At 40.3% G+C, this 15,387-nt stretch overlaps 1 protein-coding gene across 7 annotated transcripts in view; it reads right to left on the bottom strand.

Annotated features, from left to right (window-relative positions):
- ENOX1 (ecto-NOX disulfide-thiol exchanger 1) overlaps positions 1-15,387 on the bottom strand; it is a 550,861-nt gene that overhangs the window by 208,848 nt on the left and 326,626 nt on the right. The gene's annotated exons all lie outside the window — the stretch shown is intronic.

Raw genomic sequence — 15,387 nt, forward strand, 5'->3', positions numbered from 1 at the left:
CACATCAGAGTAAGCCAATGCAGCTCTATACTGTGCGAATCCCACCAAAAACTCCCTCATACTGTATCTACTTTTTTGAGGTCTCAGATCCTTTGGCATGTTAAATAATGAGAAATAATAGTATACTAGACAGTCAAATCTGAAAAATCAATAGAATCAAAAGTCAATTTGTTACAAATTACAAAAGCATATAAATATAAAAAAAACATGAACAGATGCCTTAAATCCCACTAATTGATGACTTTTCCATAATGTTTTTTAATAGTAATCGTCTGTATGGAGGTCTGACATACAGAACAACAAGCTGTCTGAATCATTAAACTGAACTGTCAAGACATAAATCCCTGCAACAAGAAAAAAAAAAGGACTTCGATTAAAGGTAAAAATGACAAATAAAAGCGAAGAGACACCGAGAAGCAAGCCAAGCGACATTCTATGACACACAACACAATGAATAGTCAATGCGTTTATATTAATCACTCCAACTGCCGCTGCCAGGAATGTGACTTTCCAAATGTTGTCACTCTTCCCAGAATGGGCAGAATTTTTGGTTTTGCAGAATGCATGAAATAGCAACTTCATATTCAGTATACAAAAGCCGTATAATGCTAATTATTTCAAATCATACTAACGCTTTATGATTACAGGCTGCACATTTCTATATAGAGCACAATTTGATGTAGCACAAAAACAGATGCAAGCAAGATATGACTTCTCTGAGACCTACGAAACAAATCCAAGAGTAAGGCGTAAGGTTCACACCATCCAGCGCACCACATTCAGAGCACATATTATTGTCTAATGTAGCAGCAAATCTGCATTTATTAATCTCAAACCTGTAAGCTTATTCATTTGGCTGCATCAGTTTCAGGCTTATTCTCACAAGTGTAATGGATTTCCTATTTGTAATAGCTTCTTTTAAACAGCTGTAATTCTATACACTGCTCGCATTCTAATATGCGGCCCACACTGTGGCCATTTTCTGCTAATTACCTAAAAAAGAATATTCAGCTCGTGTGTTTTACCAGGGCCGATTGTGAAGTTGGGACACTTTGCAAATGCCCAGGGCTCCTAATATTATGAGGGGCACAACAGACTAGACACCCCCAGGAGAATACAAGAGCTACTTTTAAGGGGTGGCAGATTAACCAATGGCCTATGCTTTCCATTTCCATTGAGGACTGGATCACCGGGTACCGCCCAAGGATAAGGACACGCCTAATGGCGGATGCAAATAAGTTTCAAATAGACTGCCAAATGAACCTGTGAAATCCCACGGCTATTAGCATCAATTTAAAAACCGAGCCGATTGCTATATGGTTGATATAAGTATGGTATTTGCCACAATGTGTGTCCTTAACCTAACAGTGGAGTAGAAAGAAAAACTTTGTTTTCCTTTCAACTGTACTACTCAAATGAACAATGGAGAAGAAAGTGAACCCTTTGGAAGGACATACATTTCTGCACTGACTATTGATAAAATGTGGTGCGATTGTATTTTTTTCTCCATAATTATGACTTGGATAACAATCCAACTAAACTACCACCACCCATGCACTTGTAATGTCTTAATTGAGAGCATTAACCCTTTCCAAACTAATTTGTATCCTGGTTTTCCTAGGGGGCTTACTCTTTTTCTGCTGGTATACAATGGCGTTATATGCTGGATAAAGCCAGTACTGCATGAGGTGACACATTGGATAGGCTCCGGCAGCAGAGAGGCTGGCAATCTACAGTAAGAGAACCCCGACGGACGTCTTCCAACATCGGAGCTGTACAGCCTTAAATCATAATGTCTTTAGACGTCAGACAGTGGATTGGAAAGGGTTAAAGGGGTTCTGTCACTAAAAAAGAAAAATGCTATACTTATCTATTCCTCCCTGGTCAGTCTACTTACCAGATCTTCACCTCCCCCATGTTCTCCTGTCTCCTGCAGTCCAGGGGGTCACTTCACCTCCAGCTGCCTGATTCTGTTCCTTCCTGTGAGGTTACGTACATTAGGTTGGCAGTCTGCCAATGTACGTTATGTCACAGCTCACAGGCCAGCAGGAGGACTGCCTATCTTCTTCAGAGATTGCTCATGCGAGCTGTCTCTGAAATAGATTACAATTTCCTTCCTAGGCAGTGAAGCTACAGCACAGGGATGTGACCTTCACTGACCCAGCAGGAAGGAGTTTGGGATAAAGCAGCCTTCATAACCAGCTGGTCCCAGCCTGCAGTGAGCTGACCTGGGGCACTGGAGAAGCTCAACCAGGAGGAGATGTGATAAGGAGACAGACAGGGAAGGAATAGGTAAGTTTAGATAATTTATTTTTAATGACAAAACCCCTTTAAGTATCATCCACAGTGCAGGCAGAAAATGAAAACATAAGTGAGTCCCTTATATGTGATAACCTGTAGATTTCCCCTATAGCAGCAATCACCTCCAGCAAATGCTTGCTATAGCTGCAAATAAGATCTGCACAATGTACAGGTGGAATTCTGGACCATTCTTTGCTGCAAGGGATTCTGTTAATATTCATTGGATGCCTTGCATGCATAGCCCTCACAGTCATGTCATATTTCGATAAGGTCGGGACACAGACTTGGCCATTCCAAAACGCAAATCTTTTCAACCATTCTTTCGCCGATTCATTTTGGGTCATTGTCTTGTTTCATCACCAAATTATCTCTTCAGCTTGAGATTATGGACTGCTGTCCTTACATTCTCATGGATAATGTTTTAATATGTCTTAGAATTCAGTGTTCCCTCAATGATCACAAGGAGCCCAGACTGTGAGACAGCAGAGCAGCCCCAAGCCATGATGCTGGCTCCACCATACTTCACAATTGTGATGAGACTTTGGTGTGCATTGTTATTTTTCATCCAAGCATAGCATTGTCCACTTGTGATGAAAAGTTTCCACTTTGGTCTCATCTGTCCATAGAAAACGTCTTGTCGTCCGTGAAAATCCCAAAATGCATAACGGCACCAAAGACAACCCAATAAAGTCAATGTGGCTATACGAATCCGGTATTATGTATTTGCTGTTAGGCTTCTAGGATGAGCAGAACCGTGGAACCATCAAACGGTAGTGCGACAAAGCCTTAATTTGTACAACCCATGGAATGATCTGCACCCAGGGATTTAGAAATGCCGTTGTAGCCTTTTCTAACTTTATGCGTCTCTAAAACACGCTTGCAGTATTATGAAAGCTGTTTCCATGGAGACACGGTTCGCCATTCTTTCTTCACAAAAACAGATTTGCCAGTAACCAGGATTTGTGCAACTTTTTAAATGGACAAATCACACGTTAGACCCATACTTCCAATCTTATCTCTTTAACTGAGACACCTTCTGCCAATTACCTCTTGAAGAAGTTATTTTCTTCTCCACCCACTGTGGAGGATTACTCATTGAGCTCAATAAAGGAGATGATTGGTACAACTGCTTGGGTGTTGTTAGTTTAGATTGTGTTTTATCTATAATTGAGACTTAGATAATATCAGACCACCTTTTTATTAATAATCAATGCAGAAATCCAATTGTTTGCCTGCATGTATGATCAATTAGCGGAGTAAAGAGAAGCTGAGCCGGATAAGTTTGACTGGATGAAATCTGTCCTGATCATTTTACGTTCACACAGGTTGTTTTTTTTGTATTTATAAGACTAAGATATGAGCCTTTGTCAGGTCATTTCTTTTTCCTCAATGGTGAAGATATATTATGAACGTCCAGCCCCATTATTGACACAGACCTTGATGTTTTCCATTTGATGTATGAGATATGCATTATCTGTAACACTGTTACATCTTAATTTTTGTCAAAACTATAGACACCCTTCTATGTAACAAAGAATGTGAGGGATATGGTACACATCGCACTTCACTGCCTGCTACTTCAAGATGTCCATTTCCAGTGCTTGCCAAAGACTCTCATATTACAGTGTCTGAACATTCATACAGTCCATGGACCATAGAATAAAATGCTGAATTTACCATAAAGTGCAATTCGAAATGTTTGGATATATTTTTTGGCATCTCAATTGCAACATTTGAAGGGTTGGGAAAAAAGAAATGGGAGGGGTTGAATGGCAGATTGGTTTCTAAAACGACAGATTGTAGCCCCCCTATAAGGGTATGTGAAAAAGGGGTGAGAGGAGGAGAACTAATTATATCCAAAATTACTGATTAAATTATCGAATGAATTTAAGCAGAGTTTACAACTAAACTGATTTACTATATACACCCCTCTTTGGAGAAACCCCAAATTGTCACAGTTTTTTTAAGGTTGGAGAGGTTATCACCGTGGGAGATGGGGGGGGGGGGGGGGGGAGTAATTTTCTTAGAAGAGGTACATTCTGGGGATGTTTTTTATAGCCCTGAAAAATTTAGGGAGCTTTATGATGTTGCCCATAGCTCCTTTTTTCCAGTTTCTTGAAGTAAAACATGCATTTGCTGCCCATGCCCAATCAGTATCTTTGCTTACAGTCCAGGAAGAAAGATTTATGCCAAATCAGCGATGATAAATGGGCTGCAGTGTTGCGTATAAATCCAATGATTTCTCTATCTGAAAGTTATGAGTATTGCAAATTATATTTAGTGCATAGAGCTTTTCGTACTCCATTAAATTGGTTTAATATGGGTATTAAGATTAACTTTAGATTGCCCAAAATGTAATATGAATGGTGAAGATTTAATGTACATGGTCTGGGATTGTGTAGAATTGTGTGAATTTTGGGATGGGGTACTAGAGATAAAGAATAAAACATATCTTGTTGATATTGGTCTTAATCTCCGAACTTGTATATTGGGTATTATGGATGGGCATGATGGGCACACTTTTTTGCACAAAACTTTATATCAAGCATTGAAGCGGATTACTGCTTGTTGGATGCAGCCTGTAATGATAATGAGAAGACTGCTGAAAAGTTTTCTCTACGAAAATGTGTTAAAACTGCATTTTAGATTTGTTTTAATATACATCATGTAATCGAAAATGTTAAAAAAATGCACTAAAAATTTGTTAAAACTATATTTAACATAAAACCTTTATTCATACAGTAAGTTATTCTCTGACGACACATTACCTTTAAACTATTTTCTGTCTTTTTAACATCCTCTACAATTTAGTGACACTTAAAGCACTTTAGTTCTCGGCTTGTACTTCTACGAAGCTACCAAACACGTCTCAGACTATTGCAGAGCGTTTGACACGCTTCATCCATGGGGATGTTTCATTGCCCACACCTCATTTATATGTAGGAAGTAAAGCATTAATTATCTGCATAAATGCATGCTCTTGACTTGTAATTATGATATATTCAATCTGATGTCCTGACCTGAAATGCCCTGGAACCGGATGGCAACGTATATTATATTAAAAAAATCAAGATAAAAAAGTAAGGCTAATGAGGTAATTTATGAAAAAATAGCCAATTTATATTCATATGAAGCGAGGACCTTTTAAGTGTGATATTTGTTACTCTGCATAGGCAATCTAAATGGCACTGGAGAAAAAGGTTTACACAGTTTAGTTGTTCATTAGAAATATGGTCAATGTGTTGTAGATACAAACTGACTACGCTTTTCGTGAACCACAAAAAAGTTTTCATCATACCAAACTCAAGCCAATCTCTTCTGACTGAACGTAGGAAAGAAATAGTTTTCAATCCTTACTTCCCACAAACCCTTCAGGCTATAGAAAATCGGTAGTTGGATGTAACACAATTTTGTTGACAAGGTTTTGAGTTTATTGCCAAAGGACGACCTACAAAAGAGAGAAATGCAGTTCCTACAATTCATGACTTCTTATTTCTTTATTGTGACTATGCAAGTCTGTTTGGGCATACCACAGCTTGAGAGGGCGTAAATGAGTAGTCATTAAAGCAGTTTCACTTGAGTGATACAACGTCAGAAAAAGCCGTAGTCCAGTAAAAACCCCTTTAAGAATATAATGTTAGTAGATCTACTGCACGCTAGTAATTTACTGTATTACATGAATATAATTTACTAATAAAACACACACAGTGGTATCATCAGTCTCATTAGAAAACTTCAAGCGACTTGCCAAGCAATTTGATGCAATGCTTGTGGGGGGCTCGAAAGGGAGTACTTAGGCGGGACAGTTAGGCCCCCTGTCCACGGCAGTGATTTAGCCGGCGGTAAACTGCCAGCGAATCACGCCGGCCGACGCTTCCCATAGCATTGCTATGGAAAGCGCTGGCACCTGTCCACGAGCGGAGAATCACTGCGATTCTCCGCTCACGGCGGGCAATTTGCAGCATGCTGTGAATTGCCCCGATTCTTTGCGATCAGCCTATCTATTAGATAGGACTGACCGGTGGAGATTTGGCGGCGGCCCCTGCTCCCAGGCGGCATACCGCATCGCCCGTGCACAGCCGGCCTTAGGGTGCAGTTAACACCATAATAAAAACCACATCTAAAAAACAATATCTGGTTTGAGGCCATATTCACACATCCGATAGTGTGCCTTACACCCCCCCCCCCCAACTAAATATACCAATGCAATGCAAATCTGCTGCCAACTACGCACTTGAGCTCTTGGATGTGAGATTTGCAGTTAGGACCATCATGTGGGTGAGGGTGTATACCGGATGGGATGTTGAAGTGCAGTTAAACCCACATCAGAAACTGTATCCAAAAAGCTGTATGTGATTTTGCTGCAACTTGATGCTGCTTTTGCTGCGGTTGTAATGTTTTACCGCAACCACTCTGTAAACCGTGGCAATCACTGTTAAAACAGATGCAGTTTTTAGGTGCAGTTTTTAACCGCACCTCAACTGACATGTCTGAGTACGTCCTGATTAGGAATTAGAGCAAAAATACCTTTTTAAAGGCTTAACCCAACTCCATATTTTCACTATGGCAGCTTAATCTGGTGTCCTAAGCGGCAAGTTGCAGCAGGAGACTCATGTGGAGAACTACAAGAAATCCAATATGTCAACTGCTCTGACTATGTTACTTGAATGGAATAGCTTGGTTCGATGAACTCTGTAAAAGGCAATACTGCGTTGTAAGCTTATGCTTCATTGGATTTGTAACCTTAATAAAAATATTTTGAACCATAAAGGCTTAAGCCACCCACATCAGATGGTAGATCATAGCCCTACCTGCAGGAGGTACAAAAAGAACAGCAACAAATAAATGCAGACACTCCAATTCTAATGTACCAGTTCTTTGGGAAAGGTTTAATTAAGAAACTAGCAGCAATGTAAAATTCACTGAACACAGGAAAAAAAAACGAATGCGAAAGCTAGAAATAATTCAAGACAAGATAAATACCTACAAGTAAAAAAAAATACCATTAGGGTGATTGGGTCTTTGTATATGTATGACAGACATATCCACTTTATAATCAAGGATGCAACCTAGAAAAGGCAACAATACATGATTACTGCATTATATCTGTGATACAAAGCCTATTATCTCCAACTGATGGAAATTTATACAAGTGTTATTTTAGATATGAGCATATTATCTTGGTTGTCACTTACTGAAAACGGTGATCATAGCATTACAAGAAAATACATGTAGTGACATGCCACTACCAAATGTGCAACAATGGGAAGAGCTTGTGTTGGCATTGAGCGGCTCATTAATAACCAGCTTTCCAACAATACAAAACTCTGGGGTGGGAGGACTGTCCTGTCTATGGCCAGCTACCCATCTCCTGAGAGACCACCACAGGCTGCTATTATGTATAGCAAAGTCCATCAACAAACAGTAGCAGGAAATAAGGACTTGCCAAGATTTGCTACTCCTAAATCTCACAGATACTGGGAAACAGAATAAAAAGTTTACTCTTGTTTTATCTGGAGACTATTTTAGAACCCTGTTCCAATAGAGTATATTATTAATGCCATCAAACACTGCGTAAATATGTATACATCCCATTACCAGCACAGCAGGAGAAGTTATAAATTAAAAAGCTCTGCCTACCAAGGGAGCACATTAATCTGAAATTTCGGACAGTAACTGTTATTTAGATTCACATGAAAAATTGCCCAGTGTTTAAAGTTTTCCTAAAGAATAATTAGCCATTTTTACTTCTATTTTTAAAATGCATTTAGGCAAATGTGTTATTTTTTTGCTACGTAAGGAAATCTTTCAGACCCCATTGAGGTAATGCTTTTAGGCTGATCTGAGAACAAGGACTGGTCTTATTTATTCAGGCTACACTTAATTATTTTGTTGCTACTTTGGTAAAGTTTTCTAAAAATGGTAAAATATTCTGTTTTTATATAAAAACGCAAATACTGTCAAAATAGAAAATGAGACCATGAAAGGTCACTATTTGCTAGTTTTAACAGTTGAAAGCCACCACCTCAAACCTTACACTGTGAATGTGTCATGGAAGAAGTGGGGTATTGGGGTTCACTGACTCACATTTGGGGGTTTTAAGTACAGTTTATGACTCCATTGTAAAAGCCACAATTATCAAGATCTATGAATAACTAGAAGTGGAAAATATGACTCCAACTCAACCACATGATCGTGCCCAATTGTTATGCTATTGGTCTGTCTGTATGATTGGCTTTTCGTCTCTTCTCTAGTCCTCATATTCTGTTCAAGAAATAGCAATATCAGAATGAACAACACTTTAGTTTCTACACAATGCATAGAATTACATGATAAGATAGATGGATATATATTTTAATGAAATGGGATCGTACTTTTAATACAGGTGATCAAGGGAATAAACACATACTCTGTACGGTATACTTTTTATTTTACAATGGGAATCAATGGGCAACATGTCCAACTGTATGGCATATGATGTCATGTCAGAGCCTTAAGTTCGGCACATGCATTGGATAAAAGATTTTTAAAAACCTTTATTTTCCACCCTCCTCTCGGTTATCTATTACACTAACTTTTCTGCAATTCTACAATAGAAATGTATATTCTATGTTATTGTATCAATCTGGGCTATTTAACACTATACAAATAACAAAAGTACTCCCTTGTATGTAACGAGAGGGAAATTCTCTTTTAAGTTTAATACTTTTTATTCAGATCAAGAAAGAAAAGTTTAAGAATTTCTTTTTACCATTTTCTTTGCACAGCTTCTTTGAATCAGTAGCGAGGTGCTGAAGCACTACTCATTAGGCCGGGCTCGGACAGCCGTAATTCACTGTGTACCACCTGCAGGACACATGAGGGCGGCACGCAGTAAGTATGCACTGACGTTGCGCACTTGCTGCATGCCGCTAATCACCATGTACTACCTTGGCATGTATGCGCACGTAATACGTGCCAAGATAGAACATGCTGTGATTTTTCTTGCTTGCATTTCGTGTGAGCGGCAAAATGGACGTATATAAGATATTGATACAGTGTATTCCACGGAATACGCTATACTAACATGATCATGTGAGCCTAGCATAAGTCAAAAAACTTGCATACGGACATATCTTATCAAGACGGTAGTGTTAAATAAAGAGATACTACTATAAGTTATTCTGTGAAGACCTCCACTATGAAAACTTTTCCTTTTGGATCCGTTCTAAAAGTGTAACTTCGTGTTCCTTACCTCAGGACTTGTCTGAAGTTCATTCTGTCCAGGCCTCAGCAGGAATTGGAGACATCACTTAAGCTACCAGTATATACAGGTTATTGGCAACTCACGCAGCCTGCTTAGCCGTGTAAAATAAACCGGGAGGAAATCTCTGAAGGTTTCTGCCATGAACCGGTCAACTGTCATTAAGATGCTTGGGTAAATCAGTGACATATTCGTGTGAACAAACTCAACTTTGCAGCTCTATTAGAGAAAACTTCCCTTGAAGGAATTATCCAACAGAGGGTAACCAGTGTAAACCAGCAGCAAATTACCATTTAACATGTGTGTTTGGATGGTCACAACTAGAATCTGTGTTACTTTTTAAACACAAGTAACTAATGAAGTAGCTGCAACATAGGCTTGAGGCAATTAAGGAGGCAGTTAAGAAATTCAGACACATGGCAGCTTGTGCAACAGAAATCGAATCTATGTAAATACCAGCCACTTCAGACCCTATTTTAAAAAAAAAAAGGGTTTGAAGTAGTTGGTATTTTACCTTTTACCTCAGCCCATAACATTATGCAAAATCATAACCTTCCTTCTGGCTATAATGGCCTGTTAGTAAACAATAAAAAACAATATACCTAAATACTGTCATTTATTAAACAGCAGTATACAATACTAGCTGATATTGGCCTCCAGCACACGGGCGGAAATTCCGCAACAAGATTTCACGCAGAATTTCCGGCCGTGCACGCTGCCGTAGGATTGCATTAGATAATGCAATCCTATGCTGACAGCCGTGATTTGACCGCCTAAAAACTCGCGCAGTAAACAAATCATGGCATGTCCTATTTCTGTGCAAGCCCGCACAGAAATGTCACGGCTGACACGCCAACTCTGCACTGCGCATGTGCGGCCGTGTACAGGCGGCCATACCCGGCTTCGCCTGAGTTCATTTGGTACAGGTGTTTACCTGTTGTTCGCACTGAAAATTTTATCAAGCTGTGGTTACTTCAGTGGAACCGAGGAATAAAATATGTATACATATACAGGAGTATTAGATTCTCCTCAGACTGTATGTACCAGGGTCATCAGGTTCAACCCCCTGCTCAGTGCAGGATTCACTAAATCATCCCAGACAGATATTCGTCCAGCTGCTGTTTGGACACTGCCATTGAAGGAGAACTCACCACCTCCCGTGGTAACCTGTTCCACTCATTGATCACCCCCTCACTGTCAAAAAGCTTTTCTCGAATATCTAATCCGTGTCTCCTCCCTTTCAGTTTCATCCCATTGCTTCTAGTCTTTCCTTGTACAAATGAGAATAGGGCTGATCCCCCTGCACTGTGACAGCCCTTCAGATATTTGTAGACAGCTATTAAGTCTCCTCTCAGCCTTCTTTTTTGCAAGCTAAACATTCCCAGATCCTTTAACCGTTCTTCATAGGACATGATTTTCAGACTGCTTACCATCTTGGTAACTCTTCTCTAAACTTCCTCCAGTTTGTCTTTGTCTTTTTAAAGTGGGGTGCCCAGAACTGGACACAGTATTCCAGATGAGGTCTGATTAGGAAGAGTAGAAGGGAATACTCTTCATAGAGTTGAGGTAGAGGCAGATTCTCCTCAGTATACAAATCATTTCCCTAGGCTTTATGGTACTGAGAAAAGAACTCTCATGTATCAAGGATTTTCACACAGTTTTTCACGCATATAATTGAATACTGATGTTGAGACCCCTTTACTTTTCCGATTTAGGGCCTAAGGAATGTTTGTGGCAAATTTGAAGTTTGTGCTGTACAGATGTGTGATATTAGTTACATTACATAAGGGTCACTTTTTTTTGCATTTAGAATTGAATAATCAAGTTGTGACCCATTTCCTTTTCCTATTTACGATCTAAAGAACGGTCGTGTCAAATTTCAAGTTTGTGCGGAAGAGATGTGTGTCATTAGTTACATTACATAGGGGGTGACATACTTTATGCTTAGATTTAAATAATCAAGTTGCGACCCCTTTACATTTCCTATTTATGACTTAGAGAAATTTCAAGTTTGTACCACAGTGGGAATATATATATATATATACACACCGTATATATTCGGGTATAAGCCCACCCGACTATAAGCCCAGGCACTTAATTTTACCACAAAAAACTGGAAAAACTAGGTGCCTCGAGTATAAGCCTTGCTAGACTGGGTAAAAAAAAAAAAGAAACTGCAATACTCACCTCACAGCCAGCGTGTCTCCGGCGCGATGGTCTTCCCGGCGGTGCTGCGAACTGCTATGTTATTCTCCCCAATGTCATCTCTTTGCTCGGCTTTGAATTCCCCTGCTGCCAGCAAGTAAGCGTTATGATTGGATCGAGCGCCAGCCAATCACAGCCGGTGCTCGATGAACCAATCACAGCCATTTAGTGATGTCATTCAATGAATGGGTGTGAATGATCAAGCGCTGGCTTGTATTCTCAGTAAGAGAACAATTCAAGACCTTTTTTCTTTTTAAGAACTTTATGTTGTGCAGTCGCAATGTCAATCCTCTAAGAAAAGTGTGAATAAGGCTGGCTTCACACGGGCAAGATTACTGCGCAATATTTGCGCATTGCGAGACGCACAAACCTTGCCCTAATATGAACCTCATTCTTTTAAATGGGTCATTCACAGGAACATTTTTTTCCCCGAATCGCAGGGGAAAAAAACTGATAACGGAAATCTGAGCATGTCCTATCTTTGGACGTGCCCTTGCATTGCATCGCCCATTGCTCTCAGTTGGGCTGGCAGCAGCATCGTACCACGTGTTAGGTGCACTCGAGTGCGATGGAAGGTCTCCCCATTGAAAACAATGGGACACACTCAGCAATCCTCTGCCGCAGCTAATCTCTACTTCCCGAGAGTGATGCGTTTTTGATATAAAAACGCCTTGCATTCACGGGAAAAATGCATGCTGGCGAACGCGATATCAGGCTGGTGATTCACAGCCCAATATCGCACTTGCACATGTAATGTTAACCTAAGGCTTGGCTACATGGAGATTTTGTTTTGTAGTGCAATTATGCAGCTACTGCTAAGAGTCAGATTTGTAACCTGAAACTGCTGGACTACAATGCAAAATCTGCAACACAGCCCTTATATCATGCTTCATTTATAATACTGGTCTCCTCATATGGGAAAAGGAAACTTAATGGGCCCCCCTAAGTTTTCAGGGCCCAAATGTGACAGCTACCTGTGTTGCATCACTGTCTGGAGTGCATAACAATATACAAAGCTGCATCAAATCTTGTGGCTTGCAGATGTAACTCCAGTTAAAGGTGTTATGGCACCAAAGACATGATCTCATCTGCAGATAGGTGATGCAAGTCAATCAGTAGTGCTGCAAAGCTTTTGTCTACTGACAACTGGGTGTTACCATTCTTCTCGTTAATGGGATGTCTTCTTACATAGTCTGATATGGTAATCAATTAAGTGAACACTGTTAGACTATGTAGGCATACCCCACTGACAAGAAGAATGGCAACACCCACTTGTCAATTTATTCATACATTTCAAGGCTGAATTACACAGAAGTAGCACAAGATAGTTGCTGAATTCTTATGCCATGGGTAATGCATGTATATACTAAAACAGACATTCCAGAAGATCCGATGGATCCTCTTTAAGAGTGTGTTTACAAGGGGGCCGAAATGCTGCGGAGTGTCCACAGTAGAAATTCTGTGGCAAATTCCGCATTCAAAACAGAGTCCAAAACAGCTGCATACCTGCAGCTGATTTCAGAAGCAGCGGCGCTTACCTGCGAAGTCTTCAGCTGTCAGCGCACTCCTCCTTCCAGTACTCAGCGGCCTCACTAGTCAGGTGAAGTGAAAGTGCCATCACCTGATCAGTGGCGCTGCGCTGACATACAGGGTGAAGGAGTGCGCCGACAGCGAAGGCTTTGGAGGTGAACGCTGAATCTCCTGAAATCAGCTGTGGGTACCAATGGTGCGGATTTTGACTCTGTTTTGGATGCAGAAAGGCTGCCAAATTTGCCACGGAATTTCCACGCCGAACATTCCGTAACATTTCTGCCCCGTGTAAACACACCCTTGCTGTCCTGTACTCCGCCTGTGGACGCTTCCAACCAGTGCTGTACTCTTTTGTATGGTTTACAAAGGTACTACTGGTTATACTGCTCTTTGTATAACAGTAGTGTACACTCGTCCCAGACTGAATGTATATCTGTCCTTAACCGAATAATTACGTCTGTATCTGACCGTGTTATCATATATTCCTGTGTTAATATTTTATTTTAAGTCTTTAAATGTTATGGTTTTATATATCCAAGATAGCGATATGGGCTCTGCTTCTCCCCATTAGACTTTAATTCTGGATCTGTCAAACTACAGAAATGAACATCTAACATAATAAGACTGCCATAGTCTCCAAATTAGGGTGCTAATCCACGAGTGCTACTGTTATTCACTATTTGCTGGGCTGACGCTACAAGTCCAGGTGCAACCTGGTAATTAACAGTAAATCAGGAGCATCAGTGCCTGTGTAATGGCACCCAAATGGTCCATTTATACTAAGTGTTTTATCAGAAGTGAATGCTCATAGCATATTGATCACTTCAAACAATCAGATGCCGAGGTGGAGGTTTACTGTTCTGTTTGTATATCAGCAAAAATATGAATGAATACCGGTCCTATGGTCTTACGTCCATGTGTGACAGTCTTCCAGTGTGATTCATTCACCATCAATAACAAACCAAAAAAACACATTTCAGACAAGTACTCCTGCTCCTAAAGCCAGAATTAGTGTTTTATATAGTCCAGTGATGCAGTAGGTTTTAGTAAATCCTTTCAATTCTCCATAGCATAAAAATTCTTTGACCTTTGCTGTGTGCGATTACCATTCCCCTTGCCAAAAGGGCTTGTCCTTATATCCACTAACACTGGCCAATCAGTGCTTGCAATGTCAGACTTTGTAGGGACACTCTATTCACAGGAGGTATCATGAATGGAGATGAGCGAACGTACTCGTTTCACGTAATTACTCGATCGAGCACCGCGATTTTCGAGTACTTCAGTACTCGGGTGAAAAAATTCGGGGGGCAGGGGGTGGGGGCGTGGGGGGTAGCAGTGGGGTACAGGGGGGGAGGCCTCTCTCTTTCTCCCCCCCCCCCCCCCCACTGCAACCCCCCACTCACCCACAGCGCCCCCTGGAATCTTTTCGCCCGAGTATGGAAGTACTCGAAAATCGCTGTACTCGGGCGAAAAAGGGGCGTGGCCGAGTACGCTCACTCATCTCTAATCATGAACAATTGTCAATTTATTCAGACATTTCCAGGAGGAATAGCAGAGGAACGGAGCACTACAGAGTTCTAAGAAAAGACTACCACAGGAAAAATACAAGTAATTACTAAAATAGGCATGTCAGGAGAGCGGACATTTAATTTAACCTGTTAACTACCTGTCATTTGGGGGGGTTTTGCTTATTTTGATCCTTACCTTTCAAGAGTCGTAGCTTTTACATTTTTCTTTTGACAAAGCTTTATGAGGAGCTGTTTTTTGCGAGACAAGTTGTATTTTTTAACATTACCATTTAATGCATCATATAATGTACTGGAAAATGTTAAAAATAAGTGGGGTGAAAAGGAAAAAACGCAATTGCGCTAATTATCAAGGGGTTTTGCCTTTGCGACAATTCATGGGGCGATAAAAATGACGTTAACTTCCTTCTGACTAGTACTATGACGACAATTCTATGTTTATAGGTTCTTAAAAATGTTTTACGCCTTTTAAAGAATTAAAAACACATTAAAAAGTTGTCCGTTACAGTCAGAGCCTTATAACTATTGTACATCGATCAGGCTGTATGTGGGCTTTTTTTTTGTGGGGTGAGCTGTAGTTTT

Source organism: Eleutherodactylus coqui, chromosome 1 (genome assembly GCF_035609145.1).
Source record: "Eleutherodactylus coqui strain aEleCoq1 chromosome 1, aEleCoq1.hap1, whole genome shotgun sequence".
In the NCBI taxonomy this organism is placed as follows: domain Eukaryota; kingdom Metazoa; phylum Chordata; class Amphibia; order Anura; family Eleutherodactylidae; genus Eleutherodactylus; species Eleutherodactylus coqui.